This window comes from Acomys minous, assembly GCF_964271855.1.
Source record: "Acomys minous genome assembly, chromosome: 18".
NCBI classification, from domain to species: domain Eukaryota; kingdom Metazoa; phylum Chordata; class Mammalia; order Rodentia; family Muridae; genus Acomys; species Acomys minous.
In genome coordinates this window covers 45,621,074-45,639,238 of record NC_140501.1, presented here as the reverse complement: position 1 = coordinate 45,639,238, position 18,165 = coordinate 45,621,074, and the positions used below count along the sequence as shown (strand labels likewise).

Below are 18,165 nucleotides of genomic sequence, written 5' to 3'. Positions count from 1 at the left end.
ACCCATAATGTACAAAGATGAAGAACTTTGGCTTTTTTTTTTCTTTTCATTGCCTTCTCTTTTTATTGCCCTAGCTAGCTAAGGCTCTAGCACTATACTGATAGCGGACACAGTGAACAACCTCCTTCCTCCCTCACCTAATAGGAATGCCTTGAGTTTTTCCTCCACTTGCCACATAGAGACTTTCTTATGTTAAAAAACATTCATTCTATTCCAAGTCTACTTACAGATTTTTATCATGAAAGGATGCTGAACTCTATCAAAGCCTTTACCACATCCATTCAGACCAACCTGTGACTCCTTGTCTTTGAGCTCATTTCTGTGACATCTCACTGTTGTTGATTTGCGTGTTGAACCATGCTCACATCCCATGGAATAACTCCAGCTTGATCATGGTGAATAATCTCATCTTCTGATGCATTATAATTTTACTTTAAACATCTTATTTTAAGTTTGCGTGTGTGGTTTATCTTATCATTTTTTTAATTTTAATTAATTTTTTACCCTATAGGTATTTTGCACATATATTATACTTTCCCAGTTAGCGTTTTTATTGATTCTTGAGTATGCAAAGAGAGGCCAAAATGTATCTCTGTTTCTTGTGCCTTCTCTTGGGTTCTTTTTCTTCTGTTGTTCTTTTTTTTTCTTTGGTTTTTTTGTTTTGTTTTGTTTTGTTTTTTGTGTTTTTGGTTTTTTTTTTTTTTTTTTTTGTCCAATTCCAATGTGTTAGTTTTTGTTTTATCTCATTTTATTTTATTATTATCAATAGAATCTGCTTATTTTCTAATAAGAGACAGGAAGGGGGTATATCTAGGTGGAAGGGGACACAGGGAAGAGCTAGGAGGAGTATAGGGTGGGGAAACTGTAATCAGGATATATTATGTGAGAAAAAAATCCATTTTCAATGAAAGGAAAGGATTGAGGATTTGAAATCCTTAGCCTTAGAAAGAGGCAGAGTAAGGCCAGTTCAGAATGCAGGCAGTGACTGTATATATATCTGAATTCTTTCGAAATAAGGATATCATTTAAAATTAAAGGAAAAATATGTAACGAGGTCCTAGAGGTTCAGTGCTATCTATAATATAATTTGTGCTGGAAAGCACTTGGCTTTAGAGATTATTACATTCTCTATCAAAAGTTGATAAATATCTGGGTGCTGAAGAAATGGCTCACTGGATAAAGGGCTAACTATACAAGGATGAGGACCCAAGTTCAAATCTCAGGAATCCATGTTAGGCTGGACATAGTGGTATGTTTCTTAATCCTTATGCTTATACAGGAACACGGGAGATGGAGGTGTGAGAGGTCGCAGAAGCTCATGGTCTACCTAGCGTGGTGTGTGCAAAAATGGCATCTGTAGAGGTAGTATGTGTAGAGGTGGTATATGTAGAGGTAGTTGTCCCCTGACCTCCACACTTGGCTATAGCATACATGCACACATTCACACATGTGAGCTCACATACAAATGAGTACACACATAACACACACACACACACACACACACACACACACACACACACACTTAAAAGGTTTCTAAATATATTAGCAGTAGACATCAAATATCAACAAGTGTCTTAAGTACAGAAGCACATTTCTAAAATGTCATTATTTTTTACACTGACAGTTAAAACTGCATAGATTTATTAGATACAACACGAGGTTTTAAAGTGTGTATATGTTGTAGAATGACTAAACCTAGCTAATTAACATATACATTGCTCCATTATCATTTATATGGGGAGAACAATTAGTGTACATATTCTTAACATATTTTCCTGCCACTTCAGGAACCCGTCTTGCTAAGCCGACCCTACACAGAGTTTGAAACTTGAAAAAACAAAACAAAAACAAACAAACAAGAAACAGTCCCACCACCTGTTACCTTCACAACCTCCCCCATGGCTCTGGTCCACATGACCAGTGGGGTGGAAGAGCCGAAAACCCCATCCAGGAATCTTGCTGCTTCCTTACTCCCTGATCTCTATAGGACGTCAGAGCTAGAGTCCTGAGACATCCCTCCACTGCTCATTGCCCCTCAGCCGCCATCCTGCTACTCCACTACTCCATGTTGCTGGCAGTGGACACAGGTCCCATTGCCAACTGCAGGTAACACAATAAAATCACTTCAGAATCACCAATCCTATAGACGTGGACCTAAGAAGAACAATTTAGATGATATTAAAACCAATGAAATTGAAAAGAACAATGCTGAAATAATTCAAAGGATGTAGAACATGAATAAACACTTGAATGGACCCAGATAAGACAGGAACTACCTGATTGAAGGTCATGAAAACATTCGCTTTTAATGTCAATTTAATTAAGGTCAATTTAATGTATGAATATAGAATAAATAAAGGGTCAGAAAAAAAAAGAAAAGCCAAACTAAAATTAAAAAAACCTCAACTTATCAAATAAAACACCCATTGGAAACACTCATAAACACAATGGGCCAGATAGAAACCAGACATTTGTGGTGTCTGAAGAGAGGGTTGAGAAATTGGATAATTCAACAAAAATGAAAGATACTTAAAAACATATAAAGGGAACATGTGGGATTTTTGAGACAATATGAGAAGACCATATTAATGGATTGTGGGCATAGAAGAAGCATAAATAGGTCATGGACATAGGAAGTAGCGTCAATAAAATTACAGAAGGAAATCAAACCTAAATCGAACCTAAATCGAACCTAAATCGAAAGGAAGAGAAATTCATCCAAGAGCAACAGAAACTAACAAACAAACCAACACTAACTAACACCAAGTAGGGAGAACCAGTAAAGAAAATCCATATAACATGTTAGAGTAAAAACACAGAACAAACTATGGATATTAGAAGCATCAAGAGAGTAAAGCCAATTTACCAATAAAGGCAGACCCATCAGATTATAGCTAATTACTCTTTTGCACCTTTCAGGCCAAAAAAAAAAAAAAGGGGCATCCAAAATTCTGAAAGAACACTACTGAAAATTCAGATTACTATACCTAGCCAAGCTTTCTCCTATAGGTGAAGGAGAAAAAAACAAACTGAAAGAATTCATGAGCATCAATCTAGGTCTACAAAAGATGCTGGGAGGAATTCTTCAGATTAAATAGAAAAATCAGCTCACACAAGAGGCCAATGTGGGATGGGGGTGAGGTAATATTAGGACAGGTAACCAAAGGAGTCAAAGGAAACAGCACAAAGTAACCAAGAGTGTCAAAGGAAACAGCATACAATCGACAAAATGACAAGAATAAACACAAATCTGTAAATAATATTTCCGAATATTAATAGTTTCATTTACTCAAAACAAAACATATGCACAAAGACCAACAGACTGTATTAGAAAATCGGACCCCTCCCAGAAACACAATTTACCATGAAGGACGGTTACTATGTTAGGGAAAAGGGGTGGAAAAGCATACTGGAAGGAAATGGAACTAGGAAACACGACTGCAAAGTGATTCTAATGTCTGGTAACACAGACTTCAGGCTCAATCTAATCGGAAGTGCTAGTGGACCTCGCTTTTTACTCACTCGGAGAGCAAGTCATTAAGATGAGTGCAATTCTAAACATGCACCGAACACAGGCACACCCGCCTCCCTGAAACAAACACTGATAGATTTGAAGCTACAGGTCAACTCCAACACAGAGTGGGTGGTCTTAGAACCCCACTGTGACAACAGACATGGCATCTGGACAAGACTAAACACAGAAACACTAGACATAACTGACAACTTAAATCAAGTGGCCCTAATAGATATCTACAGAACATTCTACTCAGACACTAGAGAATGCACATTTTTTCCAGCAGTTTGTGAAACATTCTCCAAAGCCAATCACATATTAAGATATAAGATAAGTCTTAATAAATAGGAAAAAAAAAGCCCTGTATTCTATTTGGCCGTGATGGAATAAAGCTGGATCTCACCATCAAGAGAGAGAGAGAGCAAGCAAAGTACATAAACTCACAGAAACTAAACAAAGGGGAACTGAATGATAATTAGGTTAAGGAAGAAATGAAGAAGGAAATTTTTTTAAATCTTGGAACAAACAAACAAAAAAACCACAAGATACTAAATGCAATGGAATATACTGAAGACAGTCCTAAGAGGAAAGTTTATGGCCCAAGGTGCCTATATGAAAAAAAAAATTAATGGTTCCCATATAAATGGCTTAATGATACAACTAAACCTTTGAGAAAAAAAAACATAGAAATAAGTCAGATCAGGGTGGAAATAAGTGAAATAAAAATTATAAGTGTTTTTTTTAAAGTTTTTATGTGTATAGGTAATTTTTCTGCATGTATGTCTGTACTATGTACCTATTTGTTGAGGATCAAAAAGAAGTGGCTTTCCTGGGACTGGGCTACAGATGGCTGTCATGTGGGTTCTGGGAGCTGAACCAGGGTCCTGGGAGAACTGCAAGTCATCTTACCCACTGAGGCATCTCTCCAGTGCCCAAACTAGAAAACATAGAAAATACAAAGAAGCAATGAAATGAAAAATTGGTTCTTTGAAAGAATAAGATTGACAAACCCTTAGCCACATTAACCTTTTTTTTTTTAACTTGGAACATAAAAAGAAAAGAGAAGGGAAAAGAAGAAGGGAAGGGAGAGAGGAAAAGAGGAAAGGAAAAGATAAAAAAGAAACACATACATGCAAAACAGAGAAAGACAGAACAAAAAGATTACAGCAAGGTCTCCCTGGTCAGCACAGATATAGAGACTTAATAAAACACAAACTGAATTCAAGGTCACATGAAAGAGATCATTTATCATGACCATGCTTATTCATTAGAGAAGTATAAAGATGATTCTACCTAAAAAGATAGATAAATAATTGTAACCTATCACACAAATGCACTACAAATCAGAATTCATATGATCATCTCAATAGATTCAGAGAAGGCATTTGACAAAAATTTTTATCATGCCTTCATGATAAAAATCTTAGAGAGGACAGAGACAGAGGGAACATACTCCAATCTAATAATGGCTATGATAAACTACAGCCAACTTCATACTACATGGAGTAAATATAAGGTATTTATTATAGCAAATTCAAGGACAAGATAAAGGTGTTCACTCTTTCCACTTTTATTTAATATACGAATTGAAGTTTTAGCTGAAGTGATAAAACAAAACAGGAAAATAAAGATATCAAAGTATCCGTATTTGCCAGTGGTAAGACTCTATACATAAGAGACCCCAAAGAGTCCACTAAAGGTCTCTTAGTTAATAAACATATTCAGCAGTATCAAGGTGAAAAATTCACACACATACACACACACACACACACACACACACACACACACACACACCACACACACACACACACACACACACACACACACACACACACACACACACATGATTCTATATACCAGTGACAGGCACACTAAAGAAGAAATCAAAGGAGCAATCCCATCTATGATAGCTCTATTAAACCTGAAATACTTGGGAATAAATGTAGGCAAGGAAATGAACAATTTCTACAGTAAAAAAGTAAAGACCCTGAGGAAACTGAGGGAGACACTGGACGATGGAAAGACTGCACACATTCATGGATTAGGAAAAAATTGATATTATGAAAATGGCCACCCTAACCAAGAGCAGTCTGTAGATTCAATGCAGTAACAATCAAAATTCTAGGGACATTCCTTACAGCAACAGGAAAAATATTAAAAATTTGTATCAGGAGCCAAAGTGAGGAGGAAGAGAGACTAGGAGGCTTCCACCCTACACAAAGAACTATAGGCATAAGAAATAATGGCATCAGGAGGAAAAAAAGTCTCCTTCAGGGAGAAGCACAATTGGTTATCCAATCCCAAATGTTCAGCCCTGACAACATACACACAAGTAACATTACACAGACTGAGTAGCTTGTATTTAGGAATATAAATGTATATACTGTTCCGGATTACAAGTTATAAGTATAGAAACATGCTTATAAAAATAGCATCAAGAAAAGGTAGACCTAGATTATCTTAAAACGCATCTCACTGCAGTCAGAATGGCCATCGGCAAGAATACAAGTGGCAATACGGTGCTTGACGTGGTTGCAGGAACAGGTATAAACTAGTGCATCAATTATGGAAATCATTCTGGAGGATCCTTCAACATACTAGAAATAAAACTACAATATGGCCTCATCATACCACTGCTGGGAAGACAGACAAATGAGTCTATATCTTACAGAAGAGATACTTGCGCATCCATATTTATTGAAACCCTATTCACAATAGCTAGGAAGCAGAATCAATGTCCATTAACAGGTGGAAATGAAAAGGAAAATATCAAACATATCCCTAATAGAACTTTAGTCAAGAGAAAGAGGAAATTAAGTTTGCAGGTAAATGAATGAAACTGGGAAAAATTATACTGAGTCAGTCAGTCTAAAAAGATGCCACTTGTTCTCTTTTGTTTGCAGATCCTTTGAGTCTTAGTTTTTATATTTGACTTAAAGGACCCATAGAAGCATGCGACTAGGGAGGGGTCACTTGGGCAGGAGGCGTAATTATTATGGGATAGAAGAACATAGGTGAAATTAAAGTATGAAGGAGGAACATGTGGGAGGAAAAGGGTTGTACTGGGAAGGGGTTCAAGGCATGAGGAAGATGAGAGAGCAGGTGGTGGAGGAGGGTTAGCTAGCACATGAAGGAGGAATACGAAACAGCCATATGGAAACCTAGCTTCTAACCCAATTAAAGACATTTAAAAATAAGGGTTTAAAGGAAGGTGCCCAGTGTGACTAGATTGTGTTCTTTCTAGAAGCAGCAAGATGCTACATAAGAATCCCTGTGCCATACGTGAACTCACAGGGACTTTGGCACCATGCACAGACCTGCACAGTTTCAAGACAGAGATGGTCCCAGCACTCAAAGGGGGAAGTGGACACAGACGCCCACCTCTACCAAGAAGCTGTCTACAACTGACAACCACTTGCATTGTGGTGTGGAACCATTTTCTACAATAAAGTCTTACTGATCTGTAAATCATGCTTAAAGGCATCCCTTATGCTGTGGGTGGCACAGGGCCTCATGATATCCCATACCTTTCTGCTGATGGACCTTGGGGGAAAGGAACTGTTGTCTTCAGTTTTACTTGGTGTGCCTACCAGCCTGCAGTGGACAATGCAAATCTCACCACCATTCAGCGTGCCCCACGCAAACCTGGAGGACCATGAAAGAGAAAGGCATGAAGGGGAAGGAATTAGTAGGAAAAGGGGAGTTAGAAAGAGAAGGGAGGGAAGTAAGAGAAGATGAAGGCAACAGCAACCAGAATGCAGGTGTGTGTGTGTGTGTGTGTGTGTGTGTGTGTGTGTGTGTGTGTCTGTAATTGTCAAAGAACAAGCTTAAGTTTTAGAAGAACTGAGGAAAAAAATACAACCAGACAACAAAGCAGTTAACTTTTAAAAAATGTGCTGTGTTTTGCCTGAAATTTTTATGAACTCTAAGACAAGCTTAGTTCTTTACTTTAAGGACAAGAGACCGTTGGTGGTCCTAGGCAGTTTCAATTCAGTCTAAATTCACAGAGATCGGTGTATCCTTTTGTCTCTGTGTTGAGAGTCAGGCCTCCGGGACACTGGGCTGAAGGTGACCACGTGTATATTGGAAGGAAACACTGCCATGTTTAACTAATTCTGGCTGAGGCAATGACCTGTAGCTCACCAAGGAGATTTCTGTAAGCATTACCCCTTCCATCTATATACCGATATTTTTGGTGTGTAATTTTTCCCCCCTAATCACTTTGCTGACTTAATAAGAGAATGTCAAGTTCATACTAAAGTCATTCCTGCCTGACTAAACTGCACTTAAGAAAAAAAAAACAGAAATAGGCAGGGGAAAATTCACTCAGTGTTAGACTGAGGAGTCTGCATTGGGACCTTTTCCAAGCTGACATACTGTGTGTAGACTGACTGAGTCTGTGTGCTTAACTATATCTAGAAAGTCATGCTTCCTTCCAAATGTGCACACACCATCCATGGCTCATTATGTAATTCTAACTGGCTTGCATTCCTACCCAGATCTATATTAGCATGTCCAGTTTTCAAGTAAGGAAGCTGCATCTCAGAGACAGATGTCAGTGATCACTACTCGGTTAGCATTTCTCTGTCCTAATATTTCAGTCTAATATTTCAGTATGTTTTTATGGTCTTTCTATAAAAACAAAAGACCACTTAAAGCACATAAAGGTATGAAGATTAAAACTATAAATATATAGATTGTGCTGTACTCAAACCCCTACAAATTATAGTCTGTGAGCTGGCCAGTGCCGTAATCTGGTGTGGTCATAGATGACCCAAACAGTTCAGTGCCCCAAATGTAAGGGATATTACCTGGCTTTTCCAGGTCTTTTGCTCTATGAGACTCTTTTTTTGTAACTGCAATAAGCTACTGGATATCCTGAAAATAGTGATTTATTTTTAGTTACCCCTTCTTTTGTTTAAAAATTATATATTCATATCCAAAAATAAGTATGTAAGACATAGCTATTAAGTGCATGTCATGACAAGGTGGTGCTTGGTCTTCAAGAAAGTTTCAGATTTAAAAATGACTTTGATACAATGAATATACATTTTAGTAATTATAGCAGCATCTGCATGTATTTGTTAAATATGGCCACATAGAAAGATTAATCTGTCTAAAAAGAAGTGTTTGTATATACCATGGACCTATTCTGACATGAGCTGGAGTCCCACACCTTCTTCTACATCAAACCTATAGCAGCCAGTGCAAAACTATTGCCTAAGTTTCTTCCTCACTCACAAGAGGTACAAATCCACCTCCTTTTAGAGACAGTCTAGTACTGTGGTCCAAAGTAGACTTTGGATCTTGGAAATGTTATTTAACTACATTGAGTCTTTATGTCTTTCTTTAGTATAGAAATAATAATATAATTGTCTATGGTATAGTGTTGTTTTGGAAGCTAAATAAGTGCCCACATGCTTAACACTTATAAATTATGATTATTAGACATTGCTGTTGTTATTACTGTTCCCAATATACTGGTTTATTGTCACTGCCCCTTTATGTCCACTTTGAATTCTGCACTGGCCACAGGGCCCAGCTTACCAGTTAGCCATGCATGAGCATGTGTCATGATTAGCTCAGTCTGAGTGATTGAAGCTTCCATTTGAAAATCACTTTATACTTTCTTTGTGAGGGTTACAGATAATTAAGACTATTATTTGTCAAGCTGGTATCTTGTTCTTGTTTAACACTTTAGTTAGATCAGGAATGTGTATAGACTTTCTGATTAGGAAGCCTTCTTGGACATATACTGTTGATGGCTACCAAGTACACTCCACAGGCTTTTTCTTTTCTACAGAGGAGCTGCCTAATAGCACCAGGTCTTCAATCCTGTATTTGAGTCTGTAAAAGTATCTTTTATTCACCAGATTTAATTGTCATTTTGGAGGCTTACTTCAGAATAAGTGGCCCTTTTCTAGTTCTTATGAAACTCTGCATGGCTGGTTCAACTCAGTTTTTCTGGCTCAAACTCCTCACGAAGTTAACTGATTCAATCTGGCTTCTCTTGGCTTCTGACTGTATTGCTCTGCTTGGAAAAACTGCCTCTGAACTCCGTGAACTGAGTTGTATGAACTGAACTGCACTGATTGCACTGAACTCACCTGAACCCAACTATACTTAACTGAAATGCACTGAACTGCCTGTATTGTACTCTACTGTACTGAATGCAACTCTGCTGGACTGCTCTTACATAGCACCTCTTTCCTGTCTGTTCTCATGAGAATTAGGCATATCCTATCTCTGACTCATTCTGTAGACAAATCTTTCTCTGATTTGTCTCTTTGTCTGCCCTTCAATTAGATACCACTTTCAAGCGTGGGATTTATTGTCTGGGATTAAAAGGATTAGAGGTTTATACCAAAGGCATGCATGTAGCCCAGTCAGAGGAATTAATAAAGCTGTTTCATTCCAGCTGGATCACACAGATCTAGAAGGTCTTTGCATATGATCCCTTGCCAGAGCAGCTGTGTTGGTAGATTAAAATTCCTCTACAGGAGCTCTATATTCTGATAAGCACATGTTATATAAAAGTCTTAAGAAATTGGAAGACAGAAGAATATTGTTTTAACAGAGGGCAGCATAAAGCATGGAGACTTTGAGACATCTCCCCACTTACAGCCAAGTCTTGCAAGTTGACCATATGTGTGCCACAATTCTCAGTTAGGTCCTTTAGTGCAAAGACTGTAGCCTTAAATATATCCCTTTTTAGTGCCTTAAAAAATCTATCTTCAGAGGAATGGATGGGTAATAATGAATAAATAGTATTTGGGCTAAAGTATATGATCAATAAAGTCATAATGCAGACTGGAGACAAGAATAATTTGGGGTCTAGAGGTTGAATAGCCAATAGATTGCAGGTTTTTTCTGATCTTATTATTTATAGGCATCAGTTTTGACTCTGTCTTTTTAAATTACAATGTCGTGTAATATAGAAAACAAGTCCTTCAATTTTGTAATCTAAAGTTTGCCTGTCTTCTCCTCACGATTCTATGGTCTTGAGTAAGCCACCTAAAATTTAAAAACCATATTAAAACTTCAATATAAAGAACTATATAAATTAAAACATCACATTAAAGTTAATCAATCCCAAACTTTCTACACCTCAGTGAATTTCTGTACAGAGATGACATTCTGGAGCTGTGGACCTACATACTGAGTTTTACACTTTCACTCCTTGAATCACTTGAATAGACAGGAAGAGATCTGTTTGTACTGCTCGCTCGATATGGGGAGTAAATGAATAAACATAGACCTGGTGGAGCTCATTGGGAAGTTGTCCCATAAATGCCAGTGTCTGCCTGCAGAATTGTGTTTGGCACCCCCAGCCCTCAGTCATGATGAGGGCTCTGTCCAGCCTCAGCATCAAACGCAACTACAAAGAGTATCCACTCCTTTGAGGGAACAGTAACGGATGGGCCATTCCTTGACTAACAGGTCTACCAAAGAGTATTCTACCAAACAGTGAATGGCTGCCTTTTGATTTGCTATCTCTTCTTATTACATTCCTTAAAAATACTGCTATATAGGCAAACATGGGTGATTTTATTTTTTTATTTTTTTAGCATTTTTTCTCCTTTATTAATTTATTCTTGTTACATCTCAATGGTTATCCCATCCCTTGCATCCTCCCATTCTTCCCTCCCTCCCATTTTCCCCTTATTCCCCTCCCCTATGACTGTTCCTGATGGGGATTACCTCCCCCTGTATGTGTTCATAGGGTATCAAGTCTCTTCTTGGTAACCTGCTGTCCTTCCTCTGAGTGCCACCAGGTCTCCCCCTCCAGGGCAAAAAAAAAGGCAAGAAAATTTTAATTCTAAAAATAGCCATTGCTAACTTTATAAATATTCTCTGTTCCTTCTTAGATGAGAAGAAGACTTGGCTTCTACAGCCTACCCTGACCAGTGACCAGTAACAATAATGGCAAAGTCCTTCTGAAAGACAAGTTGGAAGACAACTGTAGATTCATGTCTCCTTCAATCTTCTCCCACAAGACCATCATATTCCATATTGTGACTGTCCACCAGCAATCACAGCAGGTAGGTGACAATCTGCAACAGCTCTCACCAACAGAGTGACAGGGAGAAATGGCTCTCTGTGTAGGAGGCACAAGGATACCCAAAGGCATTTGTTACTACAGTCCAAGCTTTTTCCTATTCTCTTACAAAGTCCCCAAGTCAGACTTGTCTTGTGTCCTGCAAGGTGCATCAACTTGCATGCACAGAACGCTTCTCAAAACATACTTATTCTAAAGGCCCACACCTTAGCCTCTACAGTTCGAATGAGCATAGGATTTGCAATGACCCACTGCTGGGTTTTTTTTTACTATTATATTAAATGCTGAATGTCTAAGTTAACTATATAGTGAGGCCGCCATTCATCAAAAAATGCACACAGTACAAGATCTTCCTGCTACCGTCACTTCTCTCTATGGTCCCTCTGCTGGAATGGAAGGCCATTATTTGAATATCATGTACAGCCTGAATGCCATTGACTAGGATTTGGTTGTCTCACTGTCTGTAACTAACTGTGGAGAGTTAGAAAAGCCATTTATTGCTAGATCTTCAGTCTGTCTTACATAAGAGGAGTGTTATTATTTCCTTTAATATATGGATAAAATCTCTTTGAGTAAGTTAATCTGCGTGGAAGGACAGTCCTAAGCTATAATATTATACAAGTGTTTACTGTAATTTCTGTGGAATTTAGTTTCCATGAGAATGGCCCCTTCATGTTTTCTAGCACACAACCAAGCTCCCTCAGCCAAGGAGACTTGAGTGAGCAGAACATACAATAAATGTCCTCCCCAGAGACCTTTGCAGTTTTAAGAGGAAAAGCCATACCCAGCATGTATCAGGAAGGCCCCTGGAGTGAGTAAGTCTGAGTCTCACTATGTTACATAAGCTAGATGTTTTGTGTAACTCCACATGCCGCAGTAGCAGCTACTTCTTGTTAAAAAACACAGAAATGTGAAAACACAGACATATAAGAAAAACGCACATGCACTCACGTATTTGTGCACACACTCAAATTCATATACACAGGTTTCTGTATATGTGCACACAGAGATGCACACATATTTGCATGTATTTATTTGAATATACATGCACAGCTATACAATGTAGTCAGGTTGTTAAGGGTGGATGACAGCAATTCACAGTTTGGGCTTCTCGCTGGTTTAAAGAGAAAGAATAAGAACAGAGTTTGTTGAGCTAATTTTCTCATGGTTGCAAAGAAAACATATGTGAAGCCAGAAGGGTGGCTGTGGCTCTGAAGTGTTAAAATCAGGGACCTGATGTTCTAACGCTTTGATGGTTGTTTCCTTAGAGACCTCTGTACCAAGGGCACTTAGATATCAGAGTCCCAAGGAAAGCTGTAGTTTTGCAATATTTGAAGGGTACAGCAGTGTTGTCAGGGAACAGAAAGATCTGTTAAGGAAAACTATCCATCTCAGGTGAATTATATTCCTGAGCAACATTATAAGGCAAAGCAGGAAGATGACCTCTTTCTGCAAACAAGCAAACTGTATGTAGAGCCTGGTGTTGTCTCTGCTAAGTGTCCTGTTACTCATGGCCATGTTTAATATGTCAGGGTTTCTGACTGCTGTGCAAACTCAGGGTTGGCTGAATCAGAAATGTGAGCATTTCCCCCTCTGTCATTTCTTGAAGAAATCAATCAGAGCTCTCTCTGTCTCTGTCTCTGTCTCTGTCTCCCCTCCCTTTATCATTCTCCCTGACTTCTTCCCTCCTCCCTCCCCCCATCTCCCTTTCTCCTTTCTCTCCCCCTGTCTTCCTCTCTTCCATTTTTCTCTCCTCTCCTCTGCACCTGTATTTCTGGATCAAATCAGAGTTAGTTCCCACAGACCAAGTCATAGGCTCTGGGTGTGTCTGCATGGCGTGGTGCTGGTCCACATGGCTTCTCTGCACCTACAGATCAGAGTGGCTGGGGTATGGAGGCTGAAGTTCCATCTCTTCTGAACAAGAAACATTAGTGAGAGGCCAGAGGTCATTTGGATTGCCACTCTGCTTTTCAACATGAGGTCCCTTCCATTAATGACAAAGTGTGACAGAGAGAGAGTGCAGAGTCTTCAGAGACTCTGAGCTCAGCAATACTCATATTTTCCTGAGACTACATAAATAAAGATTCTTCAGAACACCCATGAGCATCCTAGTTTCCCCAGCCTTTAGAGACATTTAATAAAGTCAGTCCATTTTCTCCTTGGAGAACTTTTGCATGCTGATACCTACAGAATCTGAGGCACCAAAAACATCTTCAAATACCTGGACTTTATGATACCTGTGGGCCAGGGACTTGAGTAACGGTACTCTCTATTACTTAGACCATGATCTCTGATGAATTTCATAGTTACACACTTTAAAGTTCTCAATCAGAAAAAAGAAAACATTACATTAAGATCAAAGAAAATCATCCCAGTCAACCACTTCTGTCACCAAAGTTCTTTCCTGAGCGTTTTTCTTGACGAGTCACTGTGGTCCATGTTTCTTTTCATTTTGATGAATTAAAAGGTTTTTTTTTTTTTACTAAATAATACATGTAGATTTAAAAGTACCTTGAGTTGTAAAGCATATGTGAATGGAAAATAAACAAAGTAAAAATCACAAACATAGAGCCTCAGTTGACTAGATTTTATTTTTCTCATTTATATTTTCTTGAGCGTTTATAACTCTGGTTAACTCACAGAAATGTTTCTTTATGTGTGTTTATCAAATTCTCCTCACCTATCTTCTCATTTTCCTTTGGCTTTTAAGAGACAGAACGCAAATGAAAATATCAATAACATTAAACACATACATAGTCAATCTCCCTATACAGAAAATTCCAATGCCAATATGCCCTATACTTTTACAAATGAATAAAATAAGCTTAAGTGTTGTTTATTTCTCATGACTGCCTTCAAAGAGGCATCTCCTATGACAAATTCATTCTGAATATTGGCATGTTCATTAGCGTGTTTTTAGATTTCTATAGATAGCTAGACAGAGCACTAATGTGTTATATAATTATCTTAGTAAGTATGAAATTATGTATACATCTCTGCTCTTTTTAAATGTGCAGTTACACTTTTTAAATCTCTATATTGGTGCTCTATCTTTCCCACCAATGTGCTTCTTCTGTCACTTGGGTATTCCACACTTCATGCATCTGTGCTTGCCTGGGAGCCTAGCTTGCAATGGCTGAGCCATCTCACCAGCACCTGCATCTGTTTTCATAAGCACAATTATGTTGTTTCCAGTTTTTTTTAATTATAAGCAATGCTGTCCTGAATACTTTTTCATATTTTTCTTTGAATGTGTAGGAAAATTTCTTGCAGGGATAAGCACAACAGTGGAATTGTTGATGGATGGGGCATACATTTCTGGTTTTATCAAACATTGTTCCTTTATTTTCACTGAGCGTTAAATCAGGTTCACGCCCACAAACATTGTGTGCTTTCTGTGTTTCCTTGTGATCACTAGCAAGAATATACTTTTGTTTATCCCAAACAGTTGAAGGTGACATGCTATCATGATGTGGTTCTGAGTTTCTTGATTAAACATTAAGCTGATTATTTTGGGGTATATTTACTAGATCTTTCATTTCCCTCTCAGAATTATATATTACTGAGATATAAGAAAATATAATATTTTATAAATGTATGTTATAGAATAAATTAATGATATAGCAGGTATTCTAGTCAAAGTAGAAGGCTAAATTCCCTGGAAATAGTATATCTTTGTAAGCTTCTTGTTTTGTTTGAATAAATATATAAGAAAGAGAGACTACTAAAATGAAAGGGATGCCTTTGCTCTGTGACGTCATCTCTTAGAGTGCCCTTTGTTCTTTGCTCACCTATGTTCCTGGCATGATAATCTTTTCTGCCTATTTCTCTTATTGTTTACAGAGAATAAACAATGGATTATTTTGAGAAACTATACTATTTACATTATCTGGATTTTTTTTTCCTTTTAAGATACTCAGTACCATTGTGATATAAAATGGCCTTTTAACATACATATATTTATTTATCTACATCTATCTATCATCCATCTATCTATCTATCTATCTATCTATCTATCTATCTATCTAGTGTGTGTGTGTGTGTGTGTGTGTGTGTGTGTGTGTGTGTGTGTGTGCCCACATGCTTGTATGTATGTGGTCAGAGGACAGCTTGTGAGAGACAGCCTTTTTTCTCTACCATGTGGGTTCTAGGGCTGAAATTCAGTTCATCAGCCTTGGTGGAATGTGCCATTTTACTGGCCCCCAAATTAATTGTTTTTTATCGAACTAGAAATATTTATAATTTTCTTTCCCCCTCTTTTATATACATTCCTTTTTTTTTAATCCCGTGCCATTACTTAAACATTTATATGTTAAAAACTCCCAAATAGATGCCCTACTATTGACTTCACTATAAATTTTTTTATGCTTATATACCCACTTACTTCAGTAATCAAATTAATCTTTATGACCTTGGAAATTGTACTTCACTCCACCTGTCCTTCCTTCCTCCTTTCCACCTCTCTGAAAGCTGCTACCATCCATTTTGTTGCTGAAAATTGTAGACAATTTTCTACCCTGTTCTTGTCAGAGTATACATTCTTTCTCCTGGCCACCCCCATGCTTTGCCCTCAAAACAGATTCTGGATATAACAACTTCACTGTTGTCACTCACGTTCATGTTCTCCTTCTATTTGATCTACACAGCACCCAGAATGACCTTTGAAACGTGCAAGCAAGGACCCATTGCTCTCCAGCCTAAAACATACCCACGTCACCCCACAAGGCACAAAATAACCCCCAAATTTCTTAATAAAACTTTTAAGATTTTTACATACCAAGTCACTTCAAAACATATATATGTATATTTCACACACACACACACACACACACACACACACACACATACGCACGCATGCACGTACATACATGCTTGCACAGATAAATATACAAATACAATGTACTGAGTTCACTTAGTGTTGCTTGGGTGCATATGACTTTCAGGCTGACCACTTGGTTTTGAATAACTAACTACAGAGTTCATCCCTGCAGAAGACTAATTCTCTCTAACTTTCATAATCCTCATTTGCCTGTAGTTCTTTATCTAAAGGTGCAGTCCCATGAGACACCCCCTCCCTCCCCACACACACACACCAGACTGTCTATTGGTATGATTGGTAGTTGAGTCTTATTTAGACATCAATATTGATAAAGGATTGTGGGTCTTCCTTTCCTGTCATTTCTATGAGACATAACTTCACAGCATTTTTTTGTCCTCTGACTCTTAAAATCTTTCCACCCTGTCTTCTGTAATGTTCCTTGAGCCTTAGGTATGGGACCCCATGATCAGTTGATCTCTGCATTTTCACAGGTGCAGCTTTATGTAATGGTCTCTATTTCCTGCAAAGAGAAACTTCTTCCTTGCAGGGTGAGAACTGCACTTATCTGTGGGTATAAAGATTTTAGAATGTAGTTAAGAATTGTGTTGGCCTAGTAACGTGGGAGTAGTAGGTTCTCTCTAAGATCCATGACCTCTCTACCCCTAGATGGCTGCCGAGGTTTCCAGTACAAGAAATCATTTTCCTTAAGTACAACCTTGACAGCTATTGGTTACTGCCAAAATAGGAGTACCACTATTGTACCTTTAAGAATCTCTTGCCATGCTTGTCACTGTTGTGGTCCATACATAGGCATCACAGATAGATATGACTACTAGTTACTTCATCCCCTTAGCACCTCATATAGTGCCTTCTGGGGCAGTGAAAGTTGGACCTCAGGAAGGAAGCTTTCATATCAGATCCAGTTCCGGTCTTCCAAGTCCCATGCCTGAAATGTGTGGTATATTTAGTAACAGGGCCCTCTGATAGATAACCAAAGACATCCTCAGTAGGCAATATTGTTTTGGGAGTCTGCGGGACTACCCTGACCAACTTAGAAGTAAACTTATTTCTCTGGCCTGGTTTATGTTAGACAGTCCATGGATATTGTGGAAAGCATTGTCAAGCCGAGTAGCATAATTTCATTTAAGACTATTTGTGTGTACATATACTTAGTATGTATTACATGTAATTTTAGGTAAATATAAAATAATATCGTTCCTTAGGGCTTTTTAAAATACCCTTAATGTTATTTGTCCCTCTCCTCCTCATCTCTTCCTCGACTGACCTCCCTGCCTCTTCTCCAATTAAAGACCCCCTCTCAAAGTTTCCCACTTTGCCATTTTATTTTGTTTTCACTTTGAGGAAAGAAACTTGATCTGCATTAGTCATGACTGTATTTCCAACACCGAAGGCTTCTGATATATTTAGGACTGAATACTGATTTAGAACATTTCAAACATGACTCTAGAATCTTTGATTGTCCACTTGAGAGTGTGGGCTCCATGAGCCCTGTTCCTGAACATGGAATCGTAGAACGTAGCAGAAAGGAAACTGTGACAATTTTTGTGATGTAGCAATAGATAATTGGACTAATAAGTAAATGGCTAGTGTTTAGTGTTAAGTTACAGAATCATAACAATTAGTATTTTAGTTATGGCTTTGTTTTAGTACAATTAACCTATATATTCTTTTGCATTTATGACTATGCTCCGATTGGGGAATCAGGGCACCAAAAAGAAGTAAGCTAATATTCCTTGAGCTACTTATCTTTTG

The 18,165-nt window shown here is 38.1% G+C and overlaps 1 long non-coding RNA gene across 4 annotated transcripts in view; it reads left to right on the top strand.

Moving 5' to 3' along the window:
- LOC311589408 overlaps positions 1–18,165 on the top strand; it is a 129,832-nt gene that overhangs the window by 80,282 nt on the left and 31,385 nt on the right. Inside the window, exons 2-4 of one of the 4 annotated variants that reach the window (XR_014776533.1) lie at positions 6,759–6,939; positions 11,383–11,556; positions 12,257–12,384. This is a non-coding gene — a long non-coding RNA (uncharacterized lncRNA). Of the gene's footprint in view, positions 1–6,758; positions 6,940–11,382; positions 11,557–12,256; positions 12,552–18,165 lie in introns of those variants that run through there. The other 3 variants (XR_014776534.1, XR_014776535.1, XR_014776536.1) reach the window with 3 other exon arrangements.